General features: G+C 49.8%; 1 protein-coding gene across 4 annotated transcripts in view; it reads left to right on the forward strand.

Annotated features, from left to right (window-relative positions):
• Nucleotides 1-21,615, forward strand: part of LOC147258012 (protein phosphatase 1 regulatory subunit 29-like) — a 181,061-nt gene that overhangs the window by 37,847 nt on the left and 121,599 nt on the right. For 3 of the 4 annotated variants that reach the window (XM_086212317.1, XM_086212319.1, XM_086212320.1), the window contains exon 2: nt 21,393-21,608. The gene's annotated coding sequence lies outside the window, so the exon portion shown is untranslated. Of the gene's footprint in view, nt 1-8,876; nt 9,341-21,392; nt 21,609-21,615 lie in introns of all 4 variants that reach the window. The other variant, XM_086212318.1, reaches the window with a different exon arrangement.

Here is a 21,615-nt window from a genome sequence, read left to right on the forward strand (position 1 = left end):
CATCAATGAATACAGAAATTAAATCAATTCTGTGCTTTAAAGTAACTTATTTTACAAAAAGGCACTGTTCCTCAGCTTCCCTCATTCGAGCGGTGATTCATCCGTGGACGTGCTTCTTCCCCTACATGTGGAGTTGCTTTCTGCTTCTTTTCATCTGACAGCGAGGAGTTTCACTCCCGTCTTCATCCGGCTTCCCACCTGCAGCAACACCGGGTGTCGCACCAGCAACCCCTGGTAACGCGGCGGGCCGCCTCACTACCAGCGTGCTCTGACAGACGAACATTGATGTGGAGGAGAAGTTTGGAGCCTTTGTGTTCCTCTCAGTTGGCTTTTGTGAAGCTCTTCAGTGCGTTAATTTGAATTCACAGGTTTCAAATCAGACACTTGTCAGATGTCGCCCGTCTCCCGCCGCTTGCATTATCACCTGGTTCAGCTTCCCTTCTCCTCTCTGCTGCTCCATTCACACACTTTCTTTCATCAGGAAAACCTGTTCCTGCTCGTTTCTGACAGAATGTATTTATTCAGCCCTCAGGAAAGAAAATACATTTAAAAAAAAAGAAATACTCTTTTTCTTGCAGTAAATCACCTCCTGCTTTTACAAGAAGTACTTTAGGGAAAACTGTTGGTGGCGCTATTGGCAGGAGCAGCCACTTTTTGCTCTGTTGCTTCGAAAAATGATCCATCCAACAGTGACTGTAAGCCTGCTGATCAGGTTTGAGCAGCAAACTGAGCTGGTTTGAAGCTGCGCTGTTCAGAACTTCGCACTCGGGTTCTGGAAATGAAACTCACATTCACCTTGTCTGTAGGGGAGGTCCGCAATGAGGTCACCAAGCGAGGTCGACTCCCCACGAGCGAGCAGGTTGATGGAATCTTCCCCAGGAGAGGCCTCATATTCAATGACGGCAACCTTGATGAACCAAAAACTGGTTTCATTGGCAAGCTCACAGGGAATGACTACACTACCCACAATCCTGAGGTGTAGCGGCGACAAGCAACACTGAATATTTTAATATTTGTCTACAGCATTGACATTTGTACTGCGTTCCAAGTCCTTGAAATTAATTTGTTTAGTTTTATCTAACCAGTATCAAAACAAAGACACGGAGTACTGCGAATGATTCAGTGGATACTGCACAATAGTGTGAGCTTATAGAACCTTTAACACAGACATAATACTCCAAATCTAAGTACACGCCCTGCGTTGTTGCTGCAGTAATTATAGACAGAGCAAATGTACTCTACATTCAGAGTGCGACAGCCATGTCCGTGCATCATCTCTGTCCTCCCGTGGGTGCTGCCTGAGGTTAATCGGTCCAGTCAGACAGGAAAAACATCAAATTCGCCAGCCGCCACGTTGATGGGTCAGTTGTCTTTCCTAATTGGTCGGCTCAGGACAACATGCGGCGGAAGGGATTCCTCATCAGCTCCTGGGGGCTTCAGGAGGATCAAAGAATCCCCTGTGGGCAGTATTGGCTTCTCATCTCTCAGGGTGTGTGTGTGTGTGTGTGTGTGTGTGTGTGTGTGTGTGTGAGTGAATCACAGATGACCTGTGCTGGAAAAATTGGATCTTTGCAATGAGAAAAGTAAAAGCGCACGCTGCAACTGCCACATGAATCTGGCGACACACTGTTTGCTTGTCTGCATGGTTTGTGCGTCCGGTAGCAACCGTTAGCATCGGAGTGACACCCACCTTCAGAACCTGGACTGACTAAATGCCCCTATTACTATTTTTATATGATTTTTTTAACATCAAATCAGAACTGCTGCCCTTTGGATCGATGTCCTATTTGAAGCCGCCGTGGAAGGACGAAGCCACGCGACCCGGATCTTTGGTGAAGTGCAACTGGCTGAGAATCGGCATTAATTCCTCTGGCTTCACTGCACTTGAGTTTATCTTGTCTGTCTCTTCTCAACAACCATAGAAGGCGGCGCCAGCCTGCATCTGGGTGAGCCGTCTTTTTCGGCTCCTTCCTGTTGCCTGCAATGCCGTGTAAACGGCCTGTTCCAAAATCCAAACTCCCCCAGCTGCTCACAGGGTCCCATTTCATGGGAAATGGCTCTAAAGACCCTCCAGACAGCCATCTTCATCAATCTGATGCCATAATCTTTCATTATGAATGCAGAGTGGGAGGCTTTAGTTCGGGGGAATAGCTTCTTTTGTTTCCTGGTGAAAAATAACCTATCGGCTGTGACTTTCCTCCAGTGCATGAGTGATGGCTCCAAGGAGAGCAGCAGGAGCAGGATTACTCACATTTTAACCAGCAGACTTTGCTTTCACTGTAATGTTGCGGCTGATGGAGGGCGGTGCCCTCACTTCTTCATGGCTTCATGTCGTGCATATTTTAGCCGGCGTGTTTGTGTGGAACATCTCTAACAGGACCAACGCTTTTTTTTTTGTTTTTTTTGTGTGGACTTTTTAATGGAACAGACTTGCGTTATTCCCGGATGTGCTGAGCCTGGCATGTTTTCAGATCTGATGATTTACAAGTGTTGCATGCATTTATTCATTTTTTTTATTTTAGATCCAACGTATTCGTTATTTTTTATGTGGAAAAACTTCTAACAAGACAGAATGAGAGAAAAACACATCCTGAGGGTGCAGTATTTTAAACTGCCTAATACGTACAAGCTCTTCTTTGCTTCTTGCTTGTTAAAAATCAGCCACTGTGTGTGTTAATAGATTCTCATGGTGGCATTATAACTCCTATCACAATTCAAACACACCCATTATTATAATTATCTAATCAAGTGTACTCTCGTCTGGCCAGCATCCTTAACGGGCTCTCTCCATCCTTAATCAGCTAATTACGACGCCATTATAATCAGCACAGCTCTGATTTACTACAGAAGGGATGCTAGATTTCCATGGTAAACAAAATACACCGGATGTAGAGGGAGGGGGTGGAAGGGAGGGGGGGGGGTTGACTAACTGATTACGGCTGAAATGGAAAGAGGAGATGGATTTGATGCGACAGGGAAACATTCGTTTTGCACCCGCGTGTCTCGTTCGCACGCAGCTCAATCCCACCTGGTGGCGCCAGCCATGTTCCACTTTTGATTGTATTTCACGCAGCAGATTTGAGACGGGAAAATGAAGAGTTGGGGACTTTGGTTTTGGAGAAACGGCTTCTTTAGTGTCTCGATGTGAGGTTTCTTGAGTTCATGACGGCTGAGCTCTGCAGAGGAGCCAGGCTGACCGGCGTGGCGCTCGGGGGCTCGTTTGACATCCAGAAGGCTTCAGACTCCCACCTGTAAATCCCACTCCCACTGTGAGTTGATGATGGCGACGGTGTTTGACATTTTGCCCTCAACGACAAAGGTTTCTTTTGCTGTTTTTTTTTCTGCGTCGTCACATTCTAGCACCATAGAACGGGGGGGGGGGGGGGTAGCAGAAGTAGAAAGCAGCATGGAGGCCAGTGACGGCGCCGTTGCAGTACCTGTTTCTAACCTTGCTTTGGTTGAAGCAGCATTTCCTGCGTTCAATGATGTGAAAGACCCACAACTACCATCTGAAGGTGGAACTCTCAGCTGATTGCCCCCTGGTTCTCCTACAGTACCAGCGGAGACCTTGGTAGCACGGTCTTGGTCATCACGGCGTGTTGCAGCACAACAGCGGCCGTCCCTTCGCTCCTGTCCACCTCCCGGCGGTGCTCGAAGCTCGTGCTCGGCCGCCGAGGCTGAAAACACAAATCCCTCATGCGCAGATCTGCGTATCCTGGACGCTCAGGTCAAGTCGGCCTGACAGTTCTCTTCTTCGTTCACGATGCGGCACCTTTCTCACCAATCTTCAGCTCTTCCATCTTCCTCCCTCTGTTTATCCCTTCAGCTTTTCGTGGTCCCTGCTGCCCTCCTCTGCTTTGTACTGTGCCACTTCTCACTTATTGCTTTGTTTTTCACCCCCCTGAGCTCCCATTTTCCCTCTCTGGCAGCGGCCATCCATTTTGAATACAGCATGGCTATTGGACGGCCGGTCCGGCAGCCGCGCTCATTCAGCCCTGCCATACTCTTTTCTTCCAACAGATGCTGCGGCTGATATTTTGTCTGATTAGCTTCACTTTGAACGAGGCCCGTAAGTTGTGCGAGGTTGTGACACTCAGGATGTCGTGACACGATGAGAGAAATTTCTAAAGCTCTGATGATTCTCTTCAACTTCTCTGCAGAAGAAGAAGAGCTTGTTGCTTAGCAGTAAAAGTCCCACTGCTCCCTGGCTAGAGTTTAATCATTGCCTGGTGTCGTTATAGGTCATGAAATATCATATCAGGCACAAATATTACTGTGAGACATCGGGGGGAACTCGCTGGGTAAACTGAGGAATCATTCAACAAATGTGAAGCTGTTGGAGACGAGCGAACACTCCTGCCAAAGAGCGATTCTGCACTCAGGGAAGATTGAGGACAAAATAAAAATTAGCCTGCTGCTTTTCTGACGTGCAAAACTGCTAAAATAACCAACGCCCCAAAGGGAATCCAGAGGGAATGTGTCAATCATTTGGACGCGTCAGCATCATTCGACCTTTAGCTCCTCCTCATGAGCGAGGGGGGTTCGGTGAGGGGGGAACCAGTGGACCCCCGGACCAGAACAGCAGCAGTGCTCAGAAACCCCGACAGGACGTGCGTCTGACTGCACGTCAGGCATTTCAAGAGCAAAAAAGCCATAAACATGCACAGAGACTTAAGAATATTTAATCTCACTGTCCATCTTAGCTCCATGGCATAAATGATGAAGCGGAGCGGCGTTAATGTCACGAAGACGTCTCGCTGCAGCCCTTGAACACAATGTTTCATGGTTAAAAAAGAATAAGAGGCACTTACAGCAGTTGCAGCTGTAACTGATGCACTCGTTCTCGTAGAATTGAAATGAAAGACAAACGTCGGCAGAAGAAAATAGTTCTGATGTAAATCAACTGAAAAAAGAAAGCCCTCTCGCTGATCCTTCAGGTCCTCATCTTTGACTCTGGACTAGAAAACTGACCTGAGACCGAGACTTGTAACTAGAGCGTGTCTTGTGGTGTGTGGACGTCTGCACGGGTTTATCAGCCGCTGTCGCGCTCCAGTGTGAGGAGAGGAGCACGACCTCGTCCGTCTCAGTCGAGCCTCCGCACCGTCAGCAGGACCGTCGGGGTCGGCGCCGGCCGCTGGGCTCGTTCAGCAGGATTTCATACATTTTAAAGCATATTACAATTGATCTGTAAACAGTTGAGTCCACATTCAAAGCTGGAAATCACCTGCAGGTCGTATCAGTTATTTTCTTTCTGCAGAAGCGTCTACAAGCAAAGCGGGCCTCCCCGGGGGGTCCAGACAGCCTCAGGAGGTCAGCAAAAACAAATCAACAAGGAACACATGCACTTATTTTCCCACCGGCCCCAACACCTGCTGACACCAGGCTGTCGTCTGCGTTGAGAACAGCTTTATGTGGCATTTTACTCGGGAGTCATGTGACGCTGCAGAGGAAATTCGACCTGATGCCATCCGATGTGTATTTTAAGTTTTTGTGTGATAAATCCATCGATGTGCTCCAGTAATTCCCTTCATTCATTAAAATCACAGGTGAATTCAGTTCATGCCAGGCACCCTGAATCTGAGCTGGAGCGAACAGAACCACCTGGCCAGTCGGTCCGTGTGGTGGTGGTGGTGGTGACCCATCGCCCCCCCCCCCGACCACGCAGGCTGTGCCAGGGACGCGAGGCCGTTGTCGGCTGGTTGTTCTCTCACTGCTGGTTCTACAGCTAAAGGTCAGTCGGCTGTCACAGGGTGAGGAGGAGTACATGGATGAGGTCATCTGATGATGGTGCGTAATGTTTGGCCGCCAAAGATTGCTGGCGTGTGTGTGTGTGTGTGTGTGTGTTGGCACAGCTCCTCGTTGCTGCATCGTGTGAAAAGAGAATCGGCATTTTGACAACTCTCATTTCACACCCAGAACTCTCGCCTCCCTCGTCTCCTGAGTGATACACACCTCACACCTAAAGAACAGCCATCGTTCTCTCTTCTGATCCGTCTGGAACGCACAGAAGAAACATTTTCTGACGAGAATCTCCCTCCAGGAAGGCGGACAAGCAGCCGGTCCATAAAAACCCCTCATTCTCTTATCCAGACGTCACAGTTCAGCTCACATTCATCACAGCTGCGACTGGGTTCACTGGTTCCTGGCATCGCACACATCCTTCTCCTGCTACCCCACCAGCTGAGCACACTGGAAAACAAAACCCATCAATCAGTGACTCTAGGCTCCGCCCACCGGAGACTGGACTGTCTGGTGCTGCTGAGTGTCTCCCAAACGCAGTTGTTGCTTCTGGACAACGAATGTTTACATTCATTGCTTTTTGTTTTCTATCTTCCTTTCGTTAAGAAGTTAGCGAGTGATTTTTGAAGCTGGTTTAGTGAAACTCAGCCTCCGGTAGAGGAAGTTTCACCTCCGATTCCAGGAGGCTCCTTAAATTCTGGAGAAGCTCCTGGAATCTTGCAGAGAAATGCGTGGTTTGGTAGCTGAAGCAGAATGACCAGTGGGGACTGTCTCAGCTGCTCTGTCCCAGCACAGTGGAGGGACGAGGACACGTTCAATCTGGAGTCTAAAATAAACCCTCGAGGGTTGAATAAATCTGCTTGTGGCGTCAGCTCCCCTCTGAGGAGCCTGATCTGATTGGAGAGTCTATTTGTTTCCTCCGTTCTGTGAAAGAGGACACATTTTCACGCAGTGGGGGGGGGGGTCCAAAATGTGGCAGATGTGTGAGAAGAGTTTTAACACCTTCATTCACCAGCTGCAGCTGTTGACTCCTCGGCCCAGCGATTCAGATCGGCTCACAACCAGCCGAGGCCACTGAGAGCCTCCCCGGCGGAGAGCGGAGAACGCTGCGAGCACCTGAAGTGCTCCAAAGGATGTCATAGCAGCTGCACACACACCTCCTACAAGTGTGTTTACGGAGTTAATCACACGCGCGCCCGTTAGCTGCAGCCTCAACACCTCTGAATCACAAATTAAACTTCTCAGTGGGAAAATACGACGGCTGAAAGACTGAATGGGGTCATGTTCCAGAGAGCTGGAATCTGTGCTGCAAGGAACATCATAAATACGCAAATTATTAAAGAAAAAAGGTCATAAATAAATGTTGGGGTCCTGCCAGCAGCTTTAGTTATTTTGATATTCATTACAAAGATGGTTGGTGATTAATGGATCCTCGCGCCGCAGGAGAAGCTCCATGGGTGCGGAATAGCAAGCAGGGCCATTAAACTCTGCTCGTCGTGGCTCCTCCCAGGAGCACAGAGCCACAATCAATCAAACTTTATTGATAAAGCCCAAAATCACAATGAGGAGCTTTACAGTCTCGGTGTGTCATCATGTGTCCTTTGACCCCCCCCCCCCCGCCCTTTTATGCTACGTCTCACTGGAATCCATCAAACCTCTCAGGTTGAGTTTGAATGTCCACAAACATGATGGATGCCAGCAGCTCCATCTTTGAGCAACACGGAGTCAGCACATGCTTCAAGCCTTTGTGCACACACGCACACACACACACACACACACACACACACACACACACACACACACACACACACACAATCATGAACTGAGCACATGCATAGAGACACAAATACATGCAGTATACGGCAACAACACTTAGCTGATACTTGCATTTATATGGAGCGCACGCACGCAAAAACACACACACACACACACACACACACACTCTCATCTAGTGCTCAAACACACAAAAACAACTAAAACAAATGGGCTGGGGGGTCGAGTGTCTACATGTCCCCCTGACTCTCTGCCCCAGGTGGCATGTCTGAGCCAGCATGTCAGTGTGTGTGCCGGCGTGTCCTTGTGTGATTTATGGAGTGACAAGAAATGATTGTGTGTGTGTGTGTGTGTGTGTGTGTGTGTGTGTGTGTGTGCGTCGCTGGGAGGGAGAGGTATACAGGAATAGAACAGTAGGTTCACTTCTGTTATTTTGGGTGCTTTCATGCTACTATTTCTGTGACGGTCAAAGGCAGCTCTCTCACCTTCTCGCTCTCCATCTTCTGGCCTGCGGTGTCACATCAGAGTTTCCGTGAGAATGATGCGGCGCGACAGCGGCGTCTCAAATGCAGAGGAGAGTCGGCATCGTGTTCTGAGACCGGAATGAGAACAGTACAACCGTGTCCCGCAGTCTTTAAATGTCAGGGTTACATTCACAACGAGGTGAACCTGCTAACGCGCCCCACCGCTCCACACCGAGCGCTCTGATGCGCCTCGCCCTCGCAACAGTAGCACGAGGGTTTACTAGGTACTGCAAGCAGTTTGAAGTTTTTATGTACTGGAAATACACAACAACTGAGGGGCTGTAGCACAACATGCAGTAGAAGAACTTCCACACGGCGCCGGCGGGGCTGCCATCCACACTGCTAGCAGTCAGTTCTGTTGCAGTCGCTCGACTAAAGCGACGCTTGATTTATTGAAATGCTCGGTAAACATGGCGCTGGACTGACGCTCCCGCCGCTCTCATGCATCAACGCCTGGATCCACCTTATAAAGACTCGGTTCTGTAGCTTGTTGCTCGTCCACGCTACTGCAGAGCAGCGTTTCGACGTTACAGAGCAGTTCTAGCGCTCAGCGAGCGGAGGGAACATTGAGAGGGCTGTGTTTTCGTGACTGTCACTGCGGTGTGTTTACAGAACAGAAGGCAGCCATGTTTCGTGTGTGTTGTCAGTGACTTCATGCCGCAGTGCCTGATGAGTTGAGGGCTGTTGAGACTTTCATGTTGCAATATCATAGACGCCTCCGGCAGTTTGGGCTCGGTGCAACCCGCTTAATACAGTTGGCAAGTGTGCGTGTGTGTGTTGGTAAGGGTTCAACCGCACAATTAAGTGATGTCTCTCTCTCTCTCTCTCTCTCTCTCTCAGAACGCATCATCTGTTTGAGCCCGCCCCCAACATTAGCTAATGTAGAAACGGCTCCCGTGTTTACCGTGTCATCAGGGAATCCACGGCGCTGCAGAGCAAGAGAACGTTAGCGTGATGCAACATCTGGCAACACATTTGCACGCAGGTCTGCTGACGGCCGTGATGCACTTGAACACATCGTAAGGATGCGGTGAAGTACAGGAGACGCTTGTTTTGTACCTGTGACTCTGAAGATTGAATCAGAAACTCAGTTTTGGAGGCAGAACCAAACAGTTTAATTTCACAGAAGCCAGTGGTGTCCTCACCTCACTTATTGTGTGTTTCTGTTCCGTTCAGCTTCTATTTTATTCTATTTTTCATTAAAAAGTGAGTCGACGTCAGTCAACAACATCAAGCTTCTCCATCTAAGTCCAATAACAGCTGCATGTTCAGCTTCTGGAATATGAAGCTGATAAAACTGATTGGTGAGTGAATATAAACACACACACACGCGTGCGTGCGGCGGTTCTTGGTCTTTGGGGGGGCACAGCTGGAACATGTGACCACACATGTCAGATCCCTACCTTTAAATGGCTGCACTGGCTTTTAGGGGTTGAGCAGAGATTTCCTCCTCAGTTGCTGCTGTTTTATTCATTTCCCCCCACTTGTGGTTCACGCATGAGCTGATGAGTTGTCACACGCCGTCGTGCTCATACATGTTTGGCTCATGAGCTCCGTTCACGTGTGTCTTTGTTCACTTCTCCCAGATCCGGCGCTGCCTGCTGCTAACAGGGGCCTCACACATGGGCTGAACTTACCAGGCAGAAGAGTTGAGTTGAGAAACTGCAACAGGACAAACTCACTCATGGACATTAAAATGCTGCTTTACACTCTGATCCCACAAGTGTGAAGTGACGGCGTAACAGAGTCGCCGCCGCCACAGCGTGACATCAGGAGGTTTCAGAAGTCCTTTGAAACAAAACAAAACAAAAAAGAATGCAAATTAAAACCACATGCAGTTCATTTGCTTCTGCATGGCTGCGACAAGTCTCATTAATGCAGGAGCCAAGTATAATTAACTCGGGCAGAATTAAAGAGTGAGATTAATGCACAACTGCAGCGTGACTCAATTCCCTCGTCATGTTTGTGAGGCTGCCGAGACGCGAGCGGCGGGGACATGGAAAGCAACACGCGGGGAGCCGCTGTACGCAGCGCCGCTCCAGATACTCGGCGTGAACTGGTGTGTGTCTGGCTGAGGCTTTGGTAAGAGGACGGGTGGATTAAGGCCATTTATGATCACACGGCTCCAATTTCACCCACCACAAAATGTTTCTGTCAAGCCCCTAAAATCACCCAAATCCAGTTTGCTGCCACTTGTGTGGAGCTGGAGACGTATCCAGGGTGACGATAGAGACGCTATCTGGCTGAGTGCGCCAGGATGTATTTATTAAAAAGCTTAAAGGGGAAATTGAATATTTCCAGTGTTGTATGCCAAGAGGGGTTAAATGAAACTCCTCTCCATCAGGAGGGGAGCCGTATTAAAGCCTCTGCCGCGGCGTGGAGCGCCAGGCCACGTTGGAGGACGACGCAGCTTCCTCTTTCATGAAACGTGCAACAGGCGCGCTGGCGAGGCAGAGCGCTCGTGTCCAGCACGCGCACCCGCACATCAACTCCTTCTCCCGCAACGTGTTTGAACATTCGCACTCGTCTTTCAAGAACAAAGGAATTAATTTAATTTCAAGGCAAAAAAAGCCGAGAAATACACACTTTTTATTTTGAAAAAAAAAAATTGTGCCGACCGTGACGGTAGACGTACGACGCCGGTCAGGATTGTGGCGCTCCTGTCACGTGTGTGTTTTCCCCAGTTTTCTGTCCCTGCGGTTGAGAAGTTTCAAGCAGAAGTCGTGCGCACGCGCCTGAACTTACTTGGCATTTGTGTGGTACACAAACGATGAGGTGTCACAAATGGTTTCCAAACACATGGTGTGGGGCCCTCCTGAGCACAAGTTGAGATGTAGTGATTATTTTTTAAGACTCCTGGAGACGAGGGGGAGACATTACAGGTCTGTTATTTAGTATTTCAACCCCAACAGGGCATCGTTTACTGTAATTAAGAGTAAAATTGCTGCTGTGATTATCAACTGTTGGCAGCGGCGAACCCCCATAATCACGTACAACTGCTCTCTCCAGAGCGGGAACGCTTTCTTAATGGTTACTGGCACATTAGGGCTGCCGACTGAAACATGTTACTGAACAAATATGAACGCATAATAGCATGAAAGTGTTAATTATTGCTTCCCGCCTGCCTGGTTGCCACGGGGTCACTATGGCAACCGGTGTCGCTTATGTGTTTCATGGGAGTTGGTTGTCAGCGGTGACGCCGAACTTCACGGCTACAGATGTGATTTATGTTCAGATGGAGGACGACTGCTGCTCGTAATCACCGAAGGGACGCACACCAACCGGCTCTGACCGGATCGCACCCCCCACACGCCACCAGGCGGAAGCCATCTTGTCACACTTAAAGGTTTGAAATGTCCGGTGACCTTTGCAGGGGTAGCGTGGCTGCTGCTACAGCATCAGGAGAATATTTCTGCTCTGAGAGAGGAGCAAAGAAAGCTGCTGAGGACTCTCCTGTTCCTCTTCCTCTCTTCCTCCAGCTTCAACAGTCTGTTGATCTGCTCGTCGGTTAGCCTGCTGGTAGGTGGGTGACACTGCAGCTTTGAGGATTCAATGAATCGGCGAGACCTCCTCCAGGAGGAGAAGTCAACAGCGGCTGGCTGAAGGCCGACCCCGATGTTCAACCGTCTCCTGGACGGAGCGGGGAGGAGCAGCCGGTGCGTTCCTCCTCCTCAGGATGCTTCTGCACCACACCTCCGGTTCCTCTCGGCAGATCCGCTCCATATGTCGGTTCTCTCTTTGTGTAGAATCTCTGTCTTCAGCGTCTTGGCCTCTTCGAGGGATGTTTTCACTCATCTTGCCAAATCAATATAGGAAGTAACCCATATGGGAAATGAGCTGGTGCACTTGATGGTCCTCCGCCGCTCTCCGGGATAATTCTGTTTGCTTTTTTTGTTTTTTTTTAAGTATATGCTAAAAAAAAATGTTAAAGAGGCAGGATGGCGTTCCAGAATGGAAGTGGGAGGGGCCTGGCCTGGCATGGGGTGGGCGCACGCTGCTCTCACAGGTTGTTGGATGTGACAGCGTGAGTGCTGTAAGACACGGTCCTCTACGTTTCTGCAATTCATCCATGGAGGTTGCAAACGGTGCGACTGAGAGGAAGTTGTTGGAGGTTGCTTCCTGTCGTGGGAGTGATGTCATCCACTCCAACCTGGGATAAAAGAGCAGAAAATTGTTTCTCTGTTCGCTTCAAATTCAAAAAATAAAAAGACAACATTTAAACAATAAACTTAGAAAAGGTATAAATCACCAGTCCGGGAGAGTTTGGTGATGGTTTGGATTCGGTGGCTGAAAGCTGTTTGATAACGAACAAAAAACAACAACAGTAAAGTTCATAATCTCAAATAACGTGAATGTATTTAATAAGTCGCCTTACTAATTGAATGACAGGAACCGTACACAATAAATGACAGCATTGTGATGAGGAAACGGGGGGGGGGGGCCACACATCTCTCTCCCCCCTCCTCACGTGATGCGTTGGGGCCCAGTTGGGCTCCGGCGTCCCACCGAGACGGCGCCGTGCTCTTGGCTGTTGCCCATGTTTGGTCAACTGATGCCTGTGTGAGCTTTGTTTCTGCTTCATTAAAACCTTTTTTCTCCCCGGAGCCCCAGCGAGCCTCCGATCGCCCCTCTGCTGTTTCAGCAAAGCAAACCCCAAAGAACACACAAGCCTATCAAACCATCCCAGGTCCAATTAGAACCCCGGTTCCACGCCACGGTTTGAGTCGGTGTCAGGATGCGGTGGGATACAGGGCAGATGGGCCTGAGTACGCCACAGCAGGCAGGGCGGAGGCCTCGAGTGTTTGCTGTGGACACGAAAGACGTAAAACCTATGCTGACAACAAGTCAACAGGAACTACAAGAGATTCAGAACACACACAAAGGATCTGGGAAGAACTGAACCCGAACTGGAACACAAACAGAACTAAAACAGGCGAGAGGACACGAGGGACGTGTGTGTTGGGACTCGGCAGTGGCACTCCTCCTCTCTCCTCCTCTTCTTTCTGTCTGACTGTCATTCTTTGTCTCAACTTCTATCCAACGCAGCTGTGAGCTCTCTACCTAAAACTAATCATGGAATTGATCAGCTGGTCTCTCAATGCTATTGACACCATATTTTGACAAGGAAATCAGGACCGGAGGAACCTGCCTGTCCGCGTGGAACCGACCCTGCGGGCTACGTTCTTGATTCCTGGGGGAGATGGCGTACCGCGTGCTTGACGCCTCTCTCCGTGGAGGACATCGAGGACCTCTACTTATTTGGGTTCATGGTTGTGGGGCTTCTCCTCCTCGGACTTGGAGGTGCCCTCACATACCGCAAAATTGGCAAGACGACGGCTGCCACCAGATCTGGACCTCCACAACTGACCGTCATCTACAGCGCAATCATTGAGGCTGGCAAAGCGGGGCAACAACAGACTCTTGAACTGAAACTGCTCCATCTCGGAGCAGTTGGCCGCTTTGCGAAGAGGAGAGTGATGACGTTGAAGACCGGAAAATTTTAACTTACAATTTGGACTGGACTGAAAGAGAAGACGGATTGGAATGTGTGCTCCTCTGCCCAAACCCAAAGACAGCTTCCTTATCGGCTACTGAAGGTCACCTGCCCACTGTTTATCCTCCAGGAGAACTCCTTCTGCCTTGGTGACGCAAATGGCACGTACCATCCCCCCCCCGTGTGTTCCTGACCCCCCGCCTCTGCCCTCTCCACCTCCCTTGGGGTGGCAGCGCCTGGTGGCTGCAGCCTGCCCCGCCCGGGCTTGGTGGCGCGGCTCCGCCTCACTCTCACTTGCCTCCATTGGGTCATCGGACTGCTCAAGTTTAGCGTACATACACAACAAATGTAGGTGTGCTGTTGTTAATTCTGAAGTGTAGCATTATTACTTTCAATCTGTAATAATTGCGACCGCTTGTGATCGTTGGATCAGGCTTTGAGTTGTGTAATGCAATTTCGCCTTGGGCTCGATCCCTTGATGACAATAAAACACTCTGTGTGTGTGTGTGTGTGTGTGTGTGTGTCTGTGTGTGTGTGTGTGTGTGTAAATGGCCAAGCCCCCATCCACCAACCCCTGCAGCCGTGTGTGGTCGGCCCCGCGAGGTCTTCTGGTATCCGGCGTAAATGAGCGCCAGTAATCTGTGAGTTCCGTCCAGGAGGAAGAAGCAGGCGGCGTTACTGACACGCCTCCGGCGTTCAGTCGCCTTTTATAGAAACAAATAACCCTTCGGCGCGCGGTGACCTCAGGTAGCTGATTATAGACGCAGCTGAATCATCACAAAGTTCTCTGCTGGGCTCCACTGTGGGTTTGTTTGGCGTGGCGGGCGGGGGGAGGGGTCTTACAGTATCTGCTGGCACCGTCTTTAGAGCCCGCCATGAGCTCATCGGCGGGTCCCTCCTACCGGCACAGCGAGGCCTGCCATATGCTTTTTGACTGTGTTTATGTTTTGGTTGTTGCTTTTGACATCCTGCAGTATTTATATTCTGATTTATACCCCCCGCTGACACGCTGGCCTGTTGTCTGGGGTTACCATGCCAACTGCCACCCCAGGCAGCAACCCTAATTGGCTGGCGGCCGCGTCCTGGTGATTCAGGAGGAAAAACAATAAAAGACAAATAACATCAAAGACACTCATTTATTGGTGTATTTGGCTTCATTAGAGAGACAACAACAGAATCTGCTGATTCGACAGAACGCCGTTTGATGATTATTTGCTGGGCCTTATTTTGTTTTATTTCAGTGTCACCGTTAAACCATTGATAAACTTATGAACGGTATTTTTCATTCGCTGTGCTCAGTGTCCTCCGATGGAGCCTCTGGTCTTCCCACTGCACACGGCGGCTAAGAAAAGACGCCTCCACGTGACAAGAGGACGTTGGATGTCGCGAAGGCGTCTGTATATTTATAGTAGCGAACGGCGTGGAGGGCAGTGACACCGTTTCGCTGGTCACCGTTTCATCTCTTTTGCTTCTGACTTGTTTTGAACTCACCTCCAGCTGAACCAGGTCAGAGCGCCGCTGCCGGCTCAGGCGGACACGGTCGCGGAAGCTGCTGGCCATTAACACATCAGAGCAGATCAGAGCCGAGGCTGATAAACACTCACAGCCACCGCGGCGCCGTCTGATCAAACCGGTCCCCATTACAGCCCACAACCAGACGATAGCAGGCCTTTTTGGTCAGTGGAAAAGTGGATTTGGCGACTTCGACACGTGGACACACATTCAGAGCAGACGTGTCTTCATCCTGCAGCTGGGAAACTGCGCCATGCCTCCACTGATTTCATCCTCATTGTAATCATGATTGATTTAGAACAAGGAGGAGATAATTGATCCTGGATACTCCGCAGGAGGGTTCTGCTCCGATTCTAACCAGCGTCCTCTGAGCCAGAGCTTTTTTTTCCTCTGGAATGTTTTCTTGTTTTTGCCGACCGGAAACTCTGAGCTCCTCCACGATCTCAGGAACTCTGTGACACAGGAAATCCGTCTCGTGTGTTGAAGAACTTTTTGTTGTGAAGTTCAGCTCGGCCTCAGAAGCTGCTAGCTAAAACAAGCTAACGGGCTACGAGCGAGCTAAATGACAGGCTTTTGCCATCTCTGCTCTCGGATGGATCTACGAGCCGTACATCTGGATCAGGGCGCAGGTAAACCCGACTCCTGCTGCGAGCGGCTGTCTGCTGATGCGGCGTAGATGCGCTAACCACCATCGTATTGGATAAAATAGGATAGACAACAACGAGGCCTGCTCATGCACGGCTGAGTTTATGTTTGTCACTGACAAATTGATCCCTGCCATAGATTAGCGATAGTGCACCGTCACCACCAATTAAGGAAGGGTCACAGGACGTCTCCGATGGGTGGCCGGGATCAATGGAATCCAGGGACGGAGAATCACGTGACTGGAGAATTGGCTTTGCCAAAGCACTGAGTCTGACAGACACGAGACTCGCAGAAGAGCAAAAGAAAAGACGCGGAAGGTAAATCAGAAGCAAAAGATGGAGGGAGGCCAGCGAGAGAGGTTCAGATAAAGTTGTGAGGGACGAAGGGGTTCATCAAACCCAGAGGCTGCGGGAGAGCAGGTTTGAACGTCAGAGAGCGAGACGTCCGACGTCTCTGATTCCACGAACCCGATCGTACAAACACCATCGATTTAAGCCTCATTAAAGGCTACAGTGAGAAGAGTGACGTGGAGCAGCCGGAGCACGAGGCATCAAAGATTACGCTTCGAGTAAAATTTACCGTGAACCTTTTTTTTTTTTTTTCATGTATGTAAAAAGGCCAGAAATAGAGACTGAAAAAAAGAGCAAAACTCTTATACAAAGAAAGCTAAGTGCACTTGAGAAGAACAAAACCTCACCGAGGCCAGGAGCTCTCTCCCGTCGTCCATGCATCCTTTCAGTCCAAGTCCATGACTTTGACATTTTCGGAGAACCTCAGAAACTAAAACCCTCTAACTGGTTCAGTACGTGTTCTCCTGCGGAACCTCAGGAGGGTTCTGCCTCTAATGGGCTGCAGGTGCCGTTCCTCATTGGACAAACTTTGATTCTAATGAATGAATATACCAGATCTAACCCAGCGGGTGCAGATTGTCACCGGGCCGACTATCCATGATGCCACTCCTGCTAATTGAACTCACCAGCGAGGCTAAACAGGTAATCTAGTTGAACCTGCTGTCGTGTCCCCGCCTGGCCACCAGGGTCATAACGACGCAGCTGAGACGGAGCCCGCCGTCACACAGTGGACAGCGTTTCCCTCTAAACGTTCGCTCCAGTAGGTTCCAGAGGAGTTTTCAGTGAATTTCACCCTCCAAAAGAGGAGAGAGAAAAAAGGAGAAATAGATGTTTTTGTTTTGTTTTTTCTGGGTTTTTGAATCTCTTGGCTTCACGCTGATCCGTGAAAACTGTGGGACGGAGAGAGACGAATGTCACAGGCGGCGTCTCCTCCTCGGCAGAGATTAAAACAAAATAAACCCAGTGACGTGTGCGGACGTGGAACGCCAGCGAGCGTGATCGAACCTGCTGATGCTCCGTTTCTGGAGAAACAGAGGCCTGCTACCTCTCCCTCTTGACTTGTGCGTATGCCGGTGGTTTTAATCCGTGTCTTGCTCATCAGCCCCGTCTCCTTTGTCTTGCTCCTATTCTGTTGGAAGAGGCTTATACTTCACCAAACCGGCTCAGAGTCAAATCCCCTTCTTCTCCGTCCCTGCAGCCCTCCCACTTTCTCAGGCTTGGGGGCGCGTTGGCTGCATTAAGTCTTGTCTTTTATCCCGTTGAGTCATCTGTTTTGACGCGCTCTCAGGTTGCCAGCGTGTCTCTTACAACTCACCGCGACCCTCCTCCTTCACCCTCCTCCTCTGCTCTCTCATTTCTCCCTCCTGGCAAAGCTCCTCTCCACGGCTTCGTTTTCTACCTCCATCACCATCAATCCCGACTGTCAGAGGCTGATCCTGTGATTACGAGGCAGAGCTTAGTAAGCAGCGGTGGTGCACGGGCGGGTAAACGGGGGCTTCGGGTTGTTGGTTTTTTTTCACGCTGCAGCAGAACCGGCTGCTCGTCAAATCACGTGAGATTCGTTGCGTATTGGGAAAAAGATGGGAGAGGAAACTGTGACATTTATTTGAGAATCTTTGGCTGTGAAACCGGCCAAACCGACGCAAGGTCAGCGAGCCGAGTCACCTGACATCAGCCGAACACGCCCACCGGCGAACCAAACCCTCCGAGTTCCTATCACAGTTTCACGAAGCCTGTTGTTGCCTCGCTGCCTTGCAAATGAGATCAAAATTATGAAACGTTCTCGATTCACAAGCCTGAGCTGAAGCTTGGAAGGGAAATTAGAGAAGGAAAAAGGAGAATCGTGCTGGTGCCCCACAATCCGGCCCAGATTATTTGGTTCTGTCCGTCTGGTTGGTTTAATCTGTGTTTGTGCCACACTGGGACCGAGTGGAATAATCTGATTGACTGGACCAGATTTCCATCACTGGTGCACAGACCAGCCACTTGGGCAGCGAGAATGTGTGTGTCCTGGTGTGTATCCCTCCTAATAAGTGTGTCTGTGTGTGTGTGAGAGAGAGAGAGACTTTGATGAATGAATGAAACCTTTATTGCCACACAAGGAATTGCCTTCTCAAGTGGAGCGTCAGTATACAAAGTCTCGACACGTCAGTGGCTGCCGCGTCGTCTGTCACGCACAAGCTAACGTGCAGTACACAAACGTAAACACTGCACCGGTGACGCAGGACCTTCACAATCCATCACGGTTTCCCTCAAATTGCAGACGTAGACGGCGAACGTGTTTTACTTTCAGTGAGATTCCCCGAACGCTCGTCCTCGTTTGTCCTTCCGACAGTCGTGTCAGTTAGCACGGAGGAGTTGAGCCGCGTGGGCCCAAAAAGTAGATCCTGGCCGGTGATCTGAATGACATCACCACGCCCACTCAGGCAACGAGAGACTGGGCGGTGCCAGAGAGAGCGGGCTCCAGTAGGCCGAGGGTTCGGGGGTGGGGGGGGTCATTAGGAGGAGAGAAGAAGGGAAGGGTGAAGAAAGGCTGAAGCACGGATGAAAGGGAAGGAGGGATGGGAGGAGGAGAACGCAAGAGTGTCAAAGAGAGGAAAAGTGAGAGACTGTATGGTTGCCAGGGCGACCAAGTGATGGGAAGCACATTAAGGTTGATGCTGAATATTTGTGTCGGCCGCGTGTGTGTGTGTGTGTGAGAGAGAGAGAGAGTGTGTGTTTGTCTTCCCTGCCTCGTCTTCCTCAGTCCATCTACCTTCTCCACTCTCTGCCAGACCTCTTCCTTGCCAACTGTTCCGGCCCACCGGGCCCCCCCCCCTCTTCCTCCCTTCTTGATCCCTCCTTCACTCGGTATCTTTCTCAGCTTTCAGCTTTATCATTCTCCAGGAGCAAACTGAGTGGGCTGAGGAGAACCCAGCGTTCAGCTGTGGCTCTCATTCTCACGCGCTCAGCGACGTTGTTCTCGGCTGTAAGCTCTGAGTGTTTTTGAAATTCAGAGGTTGTGAATATTATGTGTAATGTGGTAATGTGGGATATGGATTTAACGTGTTTGGAGAAGTTTTGTTCATATAAACTCCACAGAAAACATCTCCAAAAAGAGTTGAGGCAGTAAATTACAGGAAGCTTGTTGACTCAGCGACGTCCCCCAGGACGCCTCCAGAATGTTCCTGTTCCGCAGGAAGATGTGATGAACTTCTAAATCTCCACGATGTTCTTTGAATGTTACTTTAGGTCGTAGATGTTTGATGATTCTGACGTCAGCAACATTTGCTGCTGCTGCAGAACATCTTTGACTTCTTCTTCTACTCGGAATGTTGAAGGTTGCTCTACCGCCATCTGCTGGCGTGGGTACGGAGCGTATTTGCTCCAGACCAGTCGACCTGAACGTGCTGGACTCACGTTAGCGGAGGGTTTTGGGTCTTGGTGCTATTTGAGGGCAGCTAATCGCGGCTTCATCCCCTCGGTGTTTGTGTCCCTCGGGCGTTCCGAGGCGACGGCCCTCCTCGTTTGGCACGTAGGGCCAAATACTTCATCCTGATCAATAATTTAGCCGCTCCCCTCCTGAACCCATCTCCATCTCAGCCCGTCTTCCAGGCTGCGCTCACTTCCAAATTCTCATCTTAATTCATCCCCAGACTCCATTTACCTTTTTTTTCTCTTCTCCTCCTCCAGTCTTTCCCCTCCGTCCTCCCGTCCCTCACTGTCTCTCGTGATGGATGATGGCTTCCAGCTGACTGCTGAGCGCCGCCGCTGATCAAAACATCATCTTCCCTCGTTTATTTCTGCCTGAATCTGACCGCTTCCCTCTCTTCTGTTCTATTTCAGACAGCCTGTTTTGTCCTCATCTGCCCGTCGTCTCTTCTTCATCTCTCTCATTAACAGTTTTCCTTAATTTGGACCCGGCGATGACGACGCTTCTCTTTTTCTCCTTGACAACTTTTCTATTCCTTCCAGTTCTTTCAGCTGCCGCCTCCCTATTGGTCAGTAACCATCAGTTTCTGACATTTAACTTTATTAGTCCGACCATTGGAAAGCTGACCTCCCTCTTTACCCCCCCCCCCCCCATCCCTCCACAGTCTTCTAACCTTTTCTGAAAGCCGCAGGATTTTAGATGCAGATAGAGAAGAACATCTGTCTTGAATATCTCTCACATGCAGCTGTGGTTCACTTTCTTTTACTCTGGATGACTTGGCACTGTTGTGTGTGTGTGTGTGTCTGTCTGTCTGTCTGTCTGTCTGTCTGTCTGTGGATTGCACACAGCATGGGACGTTATAATCCCATTCCTTTTGTTTCACTGACTATATTTACAAGGACAGCAAAATAATCCCACTATTGACTTTATTCTATAAGAAACAATGTTGTGATGGTTTCATTCATGAGGCTTGTGTGTGTGTGTGTGTGTGTGTGTGTGTGTGTGTGTGTGCGCGCGCGCGCGTGTGAGGGACGTCGCCCATCGTTTCCTGTCCTTCCTGCTCCACTCGTTTGTTCCTGGAAGTCTCGTTTACTTCCCTGAATCTTCAGCTGATTTGTTTCATGTCTCCCGGGGAGGACGGCTTTAATCGTAACTCAGGATTTATATTTTAATAAATTCATAAATAGTCCCTTTTTAACTTGATGGGCAGAAGTTGATTGACACATTTTTAGTTTTAACCCCACATGGTTTTAGTTTGCTGTTTTTTTTTGTAAAATCAATGTCATTATCACACACATTGATGATGAATCTAGTTATGACCACTGCATGTCTGATAGTGGGGGAGGTCCCCCGTGGTCCTGGTCTTGGTTCTGGCTCTCGCAGCCCATCAGGCGTGTGAGGAGAAGCTCCGCGTCACTCGCTTGAACGTCCTGTTGCTCGGTGTCGTTACTTTAGACGACCTGACGTTCTGGTTCTTTTTGTCCAGTCGGGTCCAGGGTCAGAGGTCAGAGAGATCTAGCACAGAACATAAAGGCCCCGATTTGTGATTCCTAAATAAAACTGGACTGATCGGTTCTGCCGCGGCCCGGTCCTGCTCATGTCAGCTGTGCGGCGGTGACACCATTAAACCTGGGCTGTCAGTCGCTCTCCTCTCTCTTTTATCAGTCGGACACAGACGCGCGACCTGCATCCTCAAGTAGAAACTCTGGTTATCATCTGATATGAAATTTGCCAATAAATATTAGGGAACGTTTGACCACACACTTTTTTCAATCAGGAGAAGGGGAGTTGGCATCTAATCAGGGCTGTCTGGTTAATTAAAGTTTGGGATGGATTGGATCTTTATCTTCTCTCTCTGCATGTTTCTGTGAGTCAAAAGCAGCTCCACTTTTATTAAGACTTCCTTTCTACTTCCTCTCTTCTTCTTCTTCTCTCTCCTCCAGCTCTGCTGTGGAGGTTTCTTGCTCGGGCCTGTGGATGCAGAGGAATCAGATCGAGGCGCCAATCTTAGCAGCTCTCGGGACGACAGAGCTGAAGACTCTCGGTTCCCAAGGCCTCGTCGCTGAAACATCTGGAAGAAGACGTCGGAGTTCAGGCCCGTCCAGGCCGGAGAGGCTCAGCTGACTCCAGCCGCCGGTGTCCTTGCCCGGGCAGTAGAGGTGAGTC

This window comes from Aulostomus chinensis, chromosome 8, assembly GCF_037954235.1.
Source record: "Aulostomus chinensis isolate RoL2024-O1b breed Wild chromosome 8, RoL_Achi_v1.0, whole genome shotgun sequence".
Taxonomy (NCBI): domain Eukaryota; kingdom Metazoa; phylum Chordata; class Actinopteri; order Syngnathiformes; family Aulostomidae; genus Aulostomus; species Aulostomus chinensis.